This window comes from Vespa mandarinia, chromosome 25 (genome assembly GCF_050613455.1).
Source record: "Vespa mandarinia isolate Hongniang chromosome 25, ASM5061345v1, whole genome shotgun sequence".
NCBI lineage: Eukaryota > Metazoa > Arthropoda > Insecta > Hymenoptera > Vespidae > Vespa > Vespa mandarinia.
Window position 1 is genome coordinate 1,567,501 of NC_140834.1, and position 15,000 is coordinate 1,582,500.

The 15,000-nt window shown below is 26.8% G+C and overlaps 1 protein-coding gene and 1 long non-coding RNA gene across 6 annotated transcripts in view; one reads left to right on the forward strand and one right to left on the reverse strand.

Moving 5' to 3' along the window:
* Positions 1 to 15,000, reverse strand: part of sona (sol narae metalloprotease) — a 78,497-nt gene that overhangs the window by 59,951 nt on the left and 3,546 nt on the right. For all 5 annotated transcript variants that reach the window (XM_085664172.1, XM_035877525.2, XM_085664171.1 and 2 more), the window contains one exon: positions 12,357 to 12,882. The gene's annotated coding sequence lies outside the window, so the exon portion shown is untranslated. The remainder of the gene's footprint in view (positions 1 to 12,356; positions 12,883 to 15,000) is intronic.
* The window catches only part of LOC146872176 (uncharacterized), an 18,840-nt gene continuing 5,043 nt past the window's right edge, over positions 1,204 to 15,000 (forward strand). The window contains exon 1 of the long non-coding RNA XR_014983595.1: positions 1,204 to 1,440. This is a non-coding gene — a long non-coding RNA (uncharacterized LOC146872176). The remainder of the gene's footprint in view (positions 1,441 to 15,000) is intronic.

The following is a 15,000-nucleotide window of genomic DNA, read 5'->3' on the forward strand; positions in this document are numbered from 1 at the left end:
AGGATTTTAAAACGATTGCGTTGTAAGAAAATACGACGAGTATGACGATGACTACGAAGATGATAAAAATGAAGATGAAGATGAAGATGATGATGATGATGATGATGATGATAATGACGACTCGAGGATATTCGAATCACGCTCTTGAATAAAGTTATTTCATTAAATATTGAATTTTTCACTTGGTAATTGGCAGCCATTTTTTATTCGATCAATTTTCATTCAATTTTTTTTTCTTTTAATTTTTTTTTCGTTTTCTAACGAAAGAATTCTTATACTCGTATTCTTTCAAATTTTTCTATTTACTATCTGTTTCTCATTATTTTCTTCTTTTTCTTTTGTTTTTTAGTTTTGTTTTGTTTTGTTTTTTTTTTTTTTTTTTTGTAAAGAATAAATTCCAATACACGATCGAAGTTCTTTATCAAAATTTCTTCGTTAGAAAATGATAATAAATTTATTAAAAGATTTTTTTTATTGATAAAAATATATTTATTTTATATATGAGAGATGCAAAGAAGAAATAAATAAGTTTTCCTACTTTTATGCTTCTTCATAAAATTCTTCCTCTCCTTCTTTTTCATTTTTCTTCATTTTTTTTTTTTCATTTTTCTTCATTTTTTTTTTTCATTTTTCCTTTCTTATCAGATCAAAAGTTTCCATAACCTATCACAATCATTGAAAAAAAAAAAAAAAAAAAAAAAAAAAGAAGGAACGCTTACAACAATGGCGATTCAATTTTTCCAAGGATTAAAAATGGCGATCTTCTATACACATATGCTCACATATACAACAAACAAACAAACACACACATACACATACACACATACACACGTAACATGCACATAGAAGGAGTGAGACAGAAACAAAGAATGAACGTACGCGATTTAAAACAAAAATAGAAAAGGTAAAAAAAGATGTAAGAAAAAAATAAAAGGAAGAAAATAAACGAGAGACAAATAGAGAAAAAGAGGGAGAGAGAGAGAGAGAGAGAGAGAGAGGGAGAGGGAGAGAAAAAGATAAAAAAAAAAAGAAAAAAAAAAGAAGAGAGAAAAAAATGTATTCTGGGTGCGCCTGGCATTGTGTTTTGCCGGCATGCATGCATTCGTCTTTACACGGGACTTGATCTCTCTCTCTCTCTCTCTCTCTCTCTCTCTCTCTCTCTCTCTCTTTCTTTTTCTTATTCGATTGTAAATCCAACGAGAAGTGAAACGAATAAAGGTAAATAAGTAAATACGAGGTACGAGCTAGGATAGCCAGTTGGAACGTGCGATACCGTCTAAGTATCGTATCCTATCGTATCAAAACGAATCGAATGGAACCGAGTGGAATAGAATCGAATCGAATGGAATGGAATGGAATGGAATGGAATGGAATGGAACTGAACGGAATGGCAGGAGTGTTACAAAATATCAGCTTTCACCGTATCAACACAAGACGAAGGTAAATGTAGCAAAAGCACGTTTGCAACGAAACGAGTTATTCGTCTCTCTCTCTCTCTCTCTCTCTCTCTTTCTGTCTCTGTCTCTGTCTCTGTCTCTGTCTCCCTTTCTGTCTCTTTATCTTTCTATCTCTATCTATCTATCTATTTATCTATCTAACTTGTTCGCATACTCTTTTCAGATTACATCGTTCAGAATGAACTTCTCGTTTCTATCTTAAGATTATTCTTCTTTAAGAGTTTGTATACTTATGTATTTATGTATATGTGTATGTGTATGTGTGTGTGTGTGTGTGTGTGTGTGTGTGACTATCTGTTTGTCTTTTACATTTGTATGTAATTTCATGTGTGTGTGTGTTTGTGTATGTGTGTGATTGTTTTTTTGTAGATAAATTAATTTTTTCTTTATATTAAGTTGGAAACTATGAAACGGGCGTTTTTGTTTAGTTATTTATTTTCATTCAACGCCCGTTTCATAGTTTCCAACTTAATACTTATATATTAGGTTGGAAACTATGAAACGGGCGTTTTTGTTTAGTTATTTATTTTCATTCAATGCTCGTTTCATAGTTTCCAACTTAACAATAGAGGATGTCTTACGATTATTCTACTTTAAGAGTTTATATATTTATATGTATACGTATATGTGACTGTTCGTTTGATTTTTTATAATATATTTTTGTACCATTGTGTATGTGTGTGTGTGTGTGTGTGTGATTTCTTTTTCATGTAAATTCATTCTTTATAAATATATAAGATTTTTCACAATTTTCAATCTCTTTCATTTTTCTTTCTCTTTCCTTTTTTTTTTGTTTCGCTACGTTTCTCTCGAGTCTATTCTCTTTTTACTTTTCTTTTTCTTTTTTTTTTTTAATTAATTTTTTTTTCTTTACACACACACACACACACACACACATACACAAAGGCAGATTTGTTTCTTGTACTTTTATTCTTTCGTTTTTATCTTTCTATTTTTTTTTGTTTTTCTTTTTTTTAATCATTTTCTTTCTCCTTCTCGTTTTATTTCTACTTTTATTCGGTTTTTTCTTTTCTTTTTGATTTTAATTTTTACGTTCTTTTTTCTATTTTTTCTGTTTTCTTTTTTTTCTTTTCTTCTTTTTTCTCTTCTCTTTTCCATCTCATCTTCTTTCTCTACTTTTGAAATAATCAAGTTTGAAATCTTTCAATTGAAAAATTTTTGATCCGCCCAACATTTCCTTTTTACCTTTTTTTTTTTGTTTTTATTTATTTATTTTTTTTTCGTTGTTTTTTTTTTTCTTTTTAAGTTATCACGATCGATTATAAATAGATTTATGAAGGATTTATTAATTAATAATTGCAAAATCGTCGTTAGGTTTACATGATTGATCATAGTAATTGACAAATAAAAGAAAATTAATTTGGATCACGTTAAAGAGAGAGAAAGAGAGAGAGAGAGAGAGAAAAAGAAAAACTTGATCGATGAATTATTCGTAACCGTGCGATCACAAATTCAAATTCGAAAGTAGTTCGCGCGCTTTTAAAACGTTTATAATACACTTTTACTAATTGTCATTTATTTAGGTAAGTAGATCGTAGAGTTCATAATTGCATTTTATTATAATATTTTATATTAAGTTTGAACTTTTTTTTTTACGAAATTTATTACTATTACTATTATTACTAATATTATTATTATTATTATTATTATTATTATTATTATTATTATTATTATTATTATTATTATTATTATTATGATTATGATTATAACCATCATCACCATCATTATCATCATCATCATCATCATTATCATTGGCATTATTATTATTATTATTGTTATAATTATTATCATCATCATCATCATCATCATCATTATTATTATTATCATTATTATTATTATTTTTTTTTTGTTTGGTCGACACTAGAACTAAATTACTTTTTATATTTTTGTATATTATTATATATTTCTTATATATTATTTAATTATATAATCCTTAATAATAAATATACATATATACATAAAAAAAAAAACAAAAGCAATAAAAAAAAAGGAAAACGTTAAAATACCTGAAATTTTAATAAATAAATTTTAACAATCTCATGATTAATCATAAATAATATTCATTATTTGTTCTCCTTTTTTTTTCTTTTTTTCTTTTTTTGTTTTTTTTTAGTTATCCATAAAAATAAAAATCCTATAGAAATAAAATGATAATAATAATAATAATAATAATAATAATAATAATATATAAAAGTCAATATTTTCATGGTTAACCATAACGATATATATATATATATACTTTTTTTTCTATTATCCATCCAAATCAACCATAAAGATAAAAAAAAAATATATAAATAATTTTTACGGCTAACCATAATTGGCATTTATTTTTTCTTAATTCTTCATAGAAAATGAAAATCATAAGAACAAAAAAGAAGGAAATAATAATATGTACCTTAATATTGTTTTATGGTTGACCATAAATAACGTTCATTATTTTTTAATTCATCATAAAAATAAATCATGAAAAATGAAATTCAAAGAAAAAAGAGAAAATAAAAAAAAAGAAACGAAAATAATACACACACACACACACACACACATATTTACTATATAAAACGTCAATAATTTTTATTGCTAACCATAAGCGACAATTATTTTCTTTCATTAATCAATAAAAATGAATTAATCATAAAAATCAAAAATCTAAAAACTAAAAAGTCATAAATATAATTTTAAATAATAACAATTAAACCGAGTAACAATGTTTAATATTATCATAGTTAATCAATAAAATGATATTTATTTCCTATAATTATTCAGAAAAAGCAAGAGAAAAAGAACATAAAAATGGAAATCATAAAGTATAATAATAAAATAAATAAATAAATAAAAAAATACACACTATAACAATGTCAACGTTTTCTATGCGATAATCATAAAAAAAGAAAAAAAAAAAAAACTGATTTTCTTTGAAGAAAATTTTATCCACAAGAATGAAGGTCGATAAATGTAAAAAGAGAACGATTAACGATAACGAAGATGAAAACGAAAAGTAGGGAAAAAGAAAAGAAAAGGGAAAAAAAAAAAAAAAAAAAAGAAGAAGGAAAAGGAAGAAAGAAAAATTACTAGAGAAGTGAACAATAAAAATACGAAAATAACACCAGATAATAACAATCGTAAATAACAATAAATAACATTAGCGTTAACATTTAATTGCAAAAAAGAAACATAGATATCGATATTACCTGAGAGTTTAAAAAGTCGGAATTCTCGATTTATTCGTTTCTAATGGCGTGACTCGATAGATAACGATCGTGACGGTACATTGCAGCTTGGGCTGCTGCAACGTTGAACGGGTTAACTTTCAATCGGTAATATAGGTGACGTTACACACGTGCACAAACGTAGATAATTCCCTAATCGTTTCGAACGGAAAAGAGATAGAGATAGAGATAGAGGAAGAAAAAGAGAGAGAGAGAGAGAGAGAGAGAGATAGATAGATAGATAGATAGAGATAGAGATAGATCCTGAGAAAGAATAAGAAAGGGAGAGAGAGAGAGAGGGAGAGAAAGACAAAGAGATAGACAGAGTACCAGGTAGAAAGAAAGAGATAGACAGAGTACCAGGTAGAAAGAAAGAGAGAGACAGAGTACGAGGTAGAAAGAAAGAGATAGATAGAGATAGACAATGTATGAATTAAAAAGAAATAGGCATAGTACGTAGCAGAAAGAGAGAGATGAAGTATGAAGTAAAGAGAGACAGAGAGAGAGAGAGAGTGAGACAGATAGATAGTGTTTGAGACAGAAAGAGAGAGAGAGAGAGAGAGAGAGAGAGAGAACTACTTTTAGAATGGCCGAGACAAAGACAGTGTCTGAGACAGAAAGAGAGAGAGAGAACGAGAAAGAGAAAAAGAGAGAGAGAAGGGGAGAAAGAGAGAGAGAGAGATTGCTACTTTTAGAATGGCCGTTCCAAAGCCACCTACGTTCACGTGGTGGTCCACGTGAGATCAAACGAGGAGACTGGTGAGCTCAATGCTACAGGATTGAAAGTAAATCTTTTTTTTTTTTTCCTCTTTCCTTTCTTTACCTTTTCTTTTCCTTTTTCTTTTTCTTTTTCTTTTTTTCTCTTTTATTATTATCCTTCCTTTTTTCTTCTCTTTTTCCCCTTTTTTTTTTAATCTTTCCCGATGTTTCTTTCTCTCTTTCTTATTGTTGCTGTTATTGTTATTGTCGTTGTTGTTGTTGTTGTTGTTGTTGTTGTTCTTCTTCTTCTTCTTCTTCTTCAATTTTTTTTTTGTTTATTCTTTGAGATTATTATATTACTATCTATATATGTCTTCCTTTTCATCGTTCTATTACGTTAGACATTATAATAAATAAAGAACGTAATATATATACATATATATATATATATATATATATATATAAACATATACATGTACGTATGTATATATATATTACATTATTATATATACATATATATATGAGGTTGGAAACTATGAAACGGGCATTTTGTTTAGTTATTTATTTTCATTCAACGCCCGTTTCATAGTTTCCAACTTAATATTATAGGAGAAAAATAATTATATAGTATAAAATATATTTAATTTATTTAATTTTTTATAATTATATAAATATTTATTTAATTTATTATAATTATATATTATATTTAATATATAAATACATATATATATAGTATATATAGAATATATAATAAAAATCATAATACAAATATATATTTATTTAAATACATATATTTTTTTTTTAAATATTCTAATTATATATATATATATATATATATATATATATATATATATATATATCTACGCACTATAAAGTAATATAATTTCTAATAATAATATATACACGAATACATAAACATATATATATATATACAATGTATATACGTACATCTATATAGATGTAATACAGGATCTTATTGTCACGGACTGTACATACGTAAGTGACAACCGGCACGAATGTCGAGAGTAGAAAATTGCCATAGTCTCTCTACGGTCTTGTTGTTGGTATCGAGTATGGATCAGCTGTAGACTGTAGTATATATATATATATATATATATACATATATATATATATACCGGGCTGCCGATCGTACGCTCGATGATTGCAAAAGTGAATTGACGATTTCTTGAACGTCGAAAGTCTTTCTCGATTTTACTTTTTTAGTACGAGACCACTCTCACCGTATTTAAAAACGAACTTTATATATACATGTACATGTGTTTGTGTGTGTGTGTGTGTGTGTATGTGTGTTTGTGTTTTCAACGATTTCATTTAGAAAGAGATTTTATGAAATTTATATATTTCATTCATTTGATAATTATTATCGATAAGAACTCTTGTAGAAGCGTTACGTAAAACAGAGAAAGGAAGAAGAGAGAGAGAGAGAGAGAGAGAGAGAGGGAGAGGGTATGTGTTGTGTGTGCACGTGTGTGTACACGTGTATGTGCACGTGGTATGTATCTGCGTTCATATACGCGTATATTTAATTTTTATTTTTGCATTTTTTTCTCTTAAAATTTTTTTTTTATCTATCTATTTCTTTTTTTTTTCTATACGTCGAGATAATTCGTAAGAAATATTCGTCGAAAATTTTTAAACGAATTTATAGGTTAAATTGAATATGGCGATTCATTATTATTATCAATATAAATCGACAAATCGCAATTAAATACGATCAATTTTCTTTTTTTTCTGTTTATTTGCAATTTATCATCCGACAATCGATGAATATGTCGATTAATTTCTATTTCTTATCCCTTTAATTCATTTATTTTTGTCCGAATATTTAAGAGGCGAGCCAAAAGTGGCGCCATAACCTCTATGAGATGTCGATTAAAATAATAAATTAAATTTATCATCAAATTAAATTAAACAAATAATAAATTAAAATAAACAATGTTAGTACTCGATTGAGTATCATGTCGATATTATATTTACAATTTTTGTATGACGTAAATATATCGATTTCTATAAAAATAAAAAAAAAAGAAAAAAAAGGGTTGAAATCGACGACGCCATCTACGAAACAATCATAACTGACATTGCGTTATCCTAATCAATTACGTGGAAACTTTTGTTCGAAACATTTTTTTTTTTTTTTTTACATAATCAATAAAATACAAAAATATTTGGCTCATTACTTTCGTTTAATAAAAAACGAGTCATTTTGTACAAACGATATACGTACGTGTAAATAAATATTAGAAATTAACTGTGCGTTTAGATTTACTTTCAACATGGAGGATACTTATTCGCTAACTATGTTCGAAAGTTTTCGTTGAGAATAATATAGGAAAATACGTTCAATGACCGATCATCAATTTCTATGTGTCTATTAATGGGAAAATAATAATAATAACAATAATAATAATTCATAATATAATCCTATGATGAACGATCAAGAGTGCGTGCGTGCTCTCGCCTACGCGCGATCATTATGGTTTCTTTTTTCTTTTCTTATCTCATTTATTTTCTTCCTCTTTTTTTTTTTTCCTATTACAATTTAATCAAGCGTTCACTTCCGAGAGATTCGATCATGCTTGAAAAATTTACGATCACTTCCTTGTTCCTTTTAGCCTTTACAAATGTATGGGATATACAGAAATAATTTTTCTTTTTCTTTCTTTTTTTTTGTAAATTTAACGCAAAGAACAACGGATAATTTAATTGGCGCACGCGCGCGCATTCGACACAGATTTTGTTTGTTCTTTTCTTCTTTCCTTTTCTCTTTTCTTTTTTCTTCTCTTCTTTTTCATCTCTCTTTTCTCTCATTTCATAACTTTATTATTTCATTGCAGGAGTTGTTTTAAGTAAATTTTTTCGGCGTTCTTTTTTTTTTTGTACGAGTTTACCGCCATTTTGGAATTGGTCCATATTTAAAATTTGTAAAAACAATAATAATAATAGTAATAATAATAATAATAATAATAATTATAATAATTATAATAATAATGTTTAGTTATATTAATTCAATTTTTTATATATGATATAATTGTTTATAATTCGTTTATAATTTTCTACGAAAAAATTGTGGATTAAAAATTCGGTCATTTTGAAATTAACGATATATTTAAAAATTTGTAAAAAAAAAAAAATAACAATAATAATACTAATATTTAATTACATTAATAATATTTAGTTATATTCGTTTATTATTTGATATTGAAAAAATTAAAGATTATAAATCCGATCGAATTTGTTTAATTTTATTTACTATCAATAGGTTATGTCTCTCGACATTTTGAAATTGATCGGTCGATTCAAAATCTTAAAAGAAGAAAAATTAACAATAACAATAATAAGAGATAATGTTGTTATATTAATTAAAATATATTTATCTATCACTATTACATAATTTATGTTTATATTACTTTGAAAAAAAAAAGAAAATGTAATTTCGATGAATTTTTTACTGTTTTTAATAATAGAAACGCCATTTTAAAATTAATTGGACAATTTAAAATTTCCCTCCCAAAAAAAAAGAAAAAAATAAATGAAAAAAAAAATAAATAAATAAAATAATAATAATAATGTCGAGTGAAATATATTAATCAAATCTTTTATATATATATATATATATATATATATATAAAGTATGCACAAGTTTATTATAATATTATATTAATAATTAAATAAAATAAATTCGTTCGATTTGTACATTTTTTTTTCTCGACGTCTTTTACCGACATATTCGAAAATATATTCAATCGAATAAACTATTTAATCTGATTCCCATAGATAATTTAATTTCAATATAAATTACGAGAAAACGAAGTCGTCTTGTTGTCCCACTTTGCACTTGAACTATTCACCGTGAATGCTCATCGAAAAGGTCGCTACTTTTCTCCGAGTTTGCTTGTGAAAGTTACTAAAGAACGAGGGGGTCTGATTGGTAGGGGGGGAGAGGGATAAGGCCCAGGTTCCTCAATCCCGCTATCTTAGTCTTATTTTTGGTTAAAATCGATAAACGAGTTGAAATGTATGTGTATATGTGTTTTTTTTTTTTTTATTCTCTATTACCTTTTTTCCCTTTCGTTATGTTAAACATAATATATGAGGTATGTATATGTATATATGTGTGTGTGTGTGTGTGTGTGTATATGTATGTGCGTGTCTATGTATTATCTAAAGAACGAATCAAATATGTTCGCGTGACGTGTACAAGATAGGTAGGTGAGTTAAGTGGAGAAAAAGGAAATGGAGCGACGCAAGACGGAAGGAAACTCTCTAACGTCGAGTTAGTGAGAATATTTCCGTACAATTAGTAATAGTTTAGCTTAGCGCACGTGAAAGTTACACGTTTTGATTTAATCGAAACGATTACTAAGTCGATGAAGATGATATTTACTTTATAACGCCATTTTTTTTTCTTTTGCCTTTTCTTTTGTTTTGTTTTTTTTTCTCTTTCTTCTTCCGACATTTTGTTCTATCCGACACGTTTTAATCATCCATAATCTTTCTTTATACGCCATTTCTTTTTTATCCACAATTTTTCATGCGTCATCTTTTTTCTCTGCCCGACATATTTTTTCTTTTCATTATGTTTTTCTTTTTTTTTTTTTTGGCCGTCATTTCTCTCATCTACCATTTTATTGTTCGTCATCTTTTTTGTCGGTTATTTCGTTCTTTGCCATTTCTCGTTCATTCGACATGTTTTCATCGGACATTTTTTCGTCCGCCATTTTTTTTTGTTAGCCATTTTCTTGTCCACCATTTTTTTTTATTAGCCATTTTCTTGTCCACCATACTTTTGTCTTTTGTTTGTTTCGTTCGCATTTATTCAATTCTTTTTATTTCGATTTTGACGTTCATTTATGTACTTTCTTATCGCGACAAAATTTTTGGAATGATATATATATATATATATATATGTATATATATATATATGTATTGTACAAGTATTCTCAGTATATCTTTTCGCTTGAGAAAACGAGCAATCGAAACCGAGAGTTTTAGCTTGTCCATTTGAAACCACACGTTATATATAAGCTACATACATCTCTCTCTCTCTCTCTCGCTGTTTCTTTCTATCTTTCTCACTCTCTTTCAAGGAAAGTGTAACAACGGCCTCTCTGGCGTTGAACAGAGAAATGAAAGTGGTAGCTTCGACTGTCCCGATAAACCAAACTTGGTAAATTCATAGTCGTCGACTAGTATAGTTTTAATGTATTTCTTTCTCTCTCTCTCTCTCTCTCACATATATATATATATATATATATATATATATATATATGTATACATGTATATGAAATATATATGTATATATACATAGTAAATGTGTAAAATCTTTTATTTAACTGGAAAAATTAAATAAAACATGAAACACATTTACGATACCCGTTATTTTAAAGGTTATGTTTGGTATAGGTTATGATTTAGGTTATGTATATTCATTAAAACGCGTTGATGTATTTATTTAAAAACGAAATTTTCTTTTCTAAATATATGAAATAAGAGGAGAACAAAAAAGAGATTGTTGCAATTTAATATAAATATATATATATATATATATTTCTTTTTCTAAATTTTATGAGTTTAATATATTTATGTACGTGTTCTTTTTTTTTGTAAGATTTATATAATACTCGTATATATTATATTTTTTAAGATATATAATTTGATTGTATTACGGATAATACGTAAGAAATATTTTAATTTCAATTAAATTTCGTTTTTCTTTTCTTATTATTTTTTTTTTTTTACGTCTTTTCGCTCGCTTCACCCCAACCCTCTCTACGCCCGATATCAGCCATTAGCAATTTTAATTTTTTCGACCATTTTTATTTATCGTCATTTTTCTTTTTCCGCCATTTTTCTTTCATCTCAATAATCAATGTAGTTAAAAAAAAAAAAAAAAGAACTAGTCGAAGAAAAACTCATATTTAAGAAAAGCACAAAATTAATGGAAATTTTTGTAACTGACGATAATGTACTTAAACGGCAAACATTTGCTGTATGAACTGTACTTAAAACGTGATCGCGGCACTTTCACTGTGAATTCAAGCTACGGTCGCCATTCGTCGGCTTAATTCAATCATGATAATAATAAGAGTAATATAATGATAATAGTAACAATAACAATGGTCGATTATTATTTGACAATGTCTTCTTTTTTTTTCTTTAAATGTTTCTCGATGTTCATTGAATAAAAAAAAAAAAAAAGAAAAAAATAGAAGAGAATCTTTTGAAGAATTTGGAAAGAAACATTTTTTTTGAACAAAATTTGGAAGAAGAATAAAAATTTTCTCGAGTATACTCGTTCCTTTTTTTTTTTCAAACAGATAAATAATTAAATATGATTAGATCGGGAAAAAGAAACGAAAGAAAAAAAAGATAATAATTCCTGCGAAAATATTTGAAAGAACAAAAAAAGTGAGAAGAGAAATTAATTTTTGCGAGGAAATTTTAAGGAAAAGAGAAAAAGAAAAAGAAAGAGAAAAAAGAGAAAAAGTAGTTCTTCTTTTTAAGTTCGAATGATATTAATAACTTTTCATTTTTCATTCAGAACAAATAACTAAATAAATAAATTAAGTAAATTAAGTAAATTAAGAAAATAAAATAAATGAAAAAGTATAAGAATAATTTTTTTCTCTCGTATTTTATTTTCCTCATTCTTTTTCTTTTTTTGTCGTATTCCGAATAAAGTAAATAAAACGAATAAAAACAAAATTAACTTATTTCTCGTATTTTCTTTTCTACCTCTCAATTTTTTTTTTTTATCGTTTTAACTTCTTTCAATCCCTACCCCCACGCCTCGTTCATTCTTTTTTCTCATTAAAAGCAATCGTCGTTCTGTAAGTCGTAACTTAAAAATAAAGATAACGGAGAAGGTCGAAAAAAAAAGTCGAAAAAAAAATAAAAATGAAAAAAATAAAAGAAAGATGAAGAAAAAGAAAAGTAAAATAACACTTACGTCATTTATGGTCGATCAGAACGGAGGTGGTTCGATTGGCTTGGAGATTTTTAACGGTCCTCATGTTTCCATTGTCACACTGATTGAGATCCGCGACATCGTCGATGATGACGATGACGACGTTGAAGAACTTCTGGTTTATACGTGTATTAAGTTGTGCAGCACTTAGCGATATCAATAAAATGGCCGACTTCGCGAAACAAAATGGCCGACTTAGCAAAACAAAATGGTCAAATTAACGAAACAAAATGGCCGATTGATACGAATTTTTTGGTTAGAAAAAGAAACTCGCTCAAAAAAAAAAAAAAAGAAATTGACCAGACCAAAAAAATCTCCCTTTTTATTTCATATATTTTATCTTATTAATTTTATTTATTTATTTTCTTTTGCTCCCTTTGAATTGTTCATCCACCAAAATTGAAGTATCACTTGAGCACACAAAAATTGAACACAAATGTCGTCCAGTTGTATCTTGTCCAACTAATCGTGAATATTGCTTCTGATTTGTTTTCTTTCGCAATGATTCCTTTTATTTGGAGTACCGAAAACAAACAAAAAAGAAGGGGTTGGAGTTGATGGAAAAATTGACAAAAAAAAAAAAAAAAGAAAAAGAAAGAAAAAAATAAAAATAAAAAAATGGTAAAAAGAATTCGACCGAATTTGGGCGAAAATTTTAAAAATTAAAAAAAGAATGAATTCTTACGAATTGTTTAAAAAAGTATAAATTAATTAAAATAAATTAAAAAATTATATACACACACACACATATATATACATATATATATATAAATTTTTTTTAACCCATACACACACATTCACTCATACACATACGAGCGATTAAATATTCCAAAATTATTTCTTACGAGATATATTTGTATACAGGGTGAGCCAAAAGTTTTTACACGATCCAAAAGTTATTAGGTAATTTAAAAAAAAAAAAAAATCAATTAACTCATTCCTCGAGATATTTTAAGCTAATTTCTATGATTGGCTAATTTTATGTGCATATCTCGTAGTTTTATGATCCGTAGAAAAAAAATTAAAATCGAATTTCTACAATATAAATAATCGACTTTTAAAATGACCTATGAACTTTTCGCCGAAGTAAAGATTTTTGAAACACACTATGCATAGAAAATTTTTTAAACGATAAAAAAAAATCTTCGTTCTTTTCTATATAATATATTAATGTATTATTTAAATATTAAAAATATATATATATATATTTATATATATATATATATACATTTTTACAAATCAAAAGCAAAAAAGAAAATATTCAATTCTTTGAAGGACCTTCTTTCGAAAAAAAAAAAAAAGAAAAAAAGAAAAATGTTATCTAGATATTAAAAATATTTGTTCTTATTTATTTTTTCTTTCCATTTGTCTTTTACATTTTTTTTGTTTTTTGTTTTTTTTTCTTTTTTTTTTTCAATAAACATTCTTAGCAAAATATTTGCGTGAAAATATTTTTGGAAATATTTCGAACGAATAAATAATTTCTAAATGGTGAAACAATAAATGTAAGAAACTAATAAAAAAAAAAAAAAAAAAAAAAAAAAAAAAAAAAAAAAAAAAAAAAATATAAATTTAAACGAAAAACATTTATTATTGTTATTATCATCATCATTATGCAAATATTTATTATTCGTTCTTTTTATTCCTCTTTTTATTTCTTAATTTTCTCTAATTTTTCTTTTTATCTTTTTTTTCCTTTTCTTCTTTTTTTTCTTTTTTTCTTTTTTTTTGTCTTTCATTTATTCACTTTCTCGACAATCAATCGTCACGAACGAGAGAGTACGTAATAATTTTTTTTCAGCTTCTTTTCTCTTCTTTCTTTTTCTCTCTTTTTCTTTTTTTTTTTTTTTATTCCTTGTATATTTGTCATTTTTTTTTTTTTTTTTTTTTTTTACCAAATCGAACGAAGAAGAACACTCACACACACACATGCACACACACACACACACACACATGCACATGCGCGTGCTCGACGAAATGGTCGATTCGCAAACTCGTCCTCCTGGTTACGCAAACCCGGACGACAACAGCCAGAAATAGAAGAAGTTGGGTGCCTTTTTAGACGCGTTTAAAAAAAGAAAGAAAGAGATAGAGAACGTCTGAGTACATATGTGACTAAGAGAAAGAGAGAGAGAGAGAGAGAGAGAAAGAGAGAGTGAAAAAGCTGTAGTCTTTATAAGTACTTACACCTTATTATCATTTTGTATCAGATTATCTACGTACCTGATCATTACTTACATAGGTACTTAGAGATTTAACGAAACCTTCGTGATTTCCGATCTTAATTAAATGGCTTGATTATTTATTTCTCTCTCTCTCTCTCTCTCTCTCTCTCTCTCTCTCTCTCTCTCTGTCTGTCTGTCTGTCTGTCTGTCTGTCTGTATGTATGTATGTCTCTCTATTTCATTCTCTTTCTCTTTCAATCTCTCTTTATGTTACACGACATAATGGATTTATTTAAATTGACGTTGTAATAACGCGTGTGATGTATCCGTTTAATTAAAGGGCCCATACGCCAATTTTATTTGACAATTTAATAAGGAAAAAAAAAAATGGTCGAATTTTTAATTGATCTTGAAATGCGTTGAAAGTAACGCGTCTTATACGATAATATTAATTTATTTTT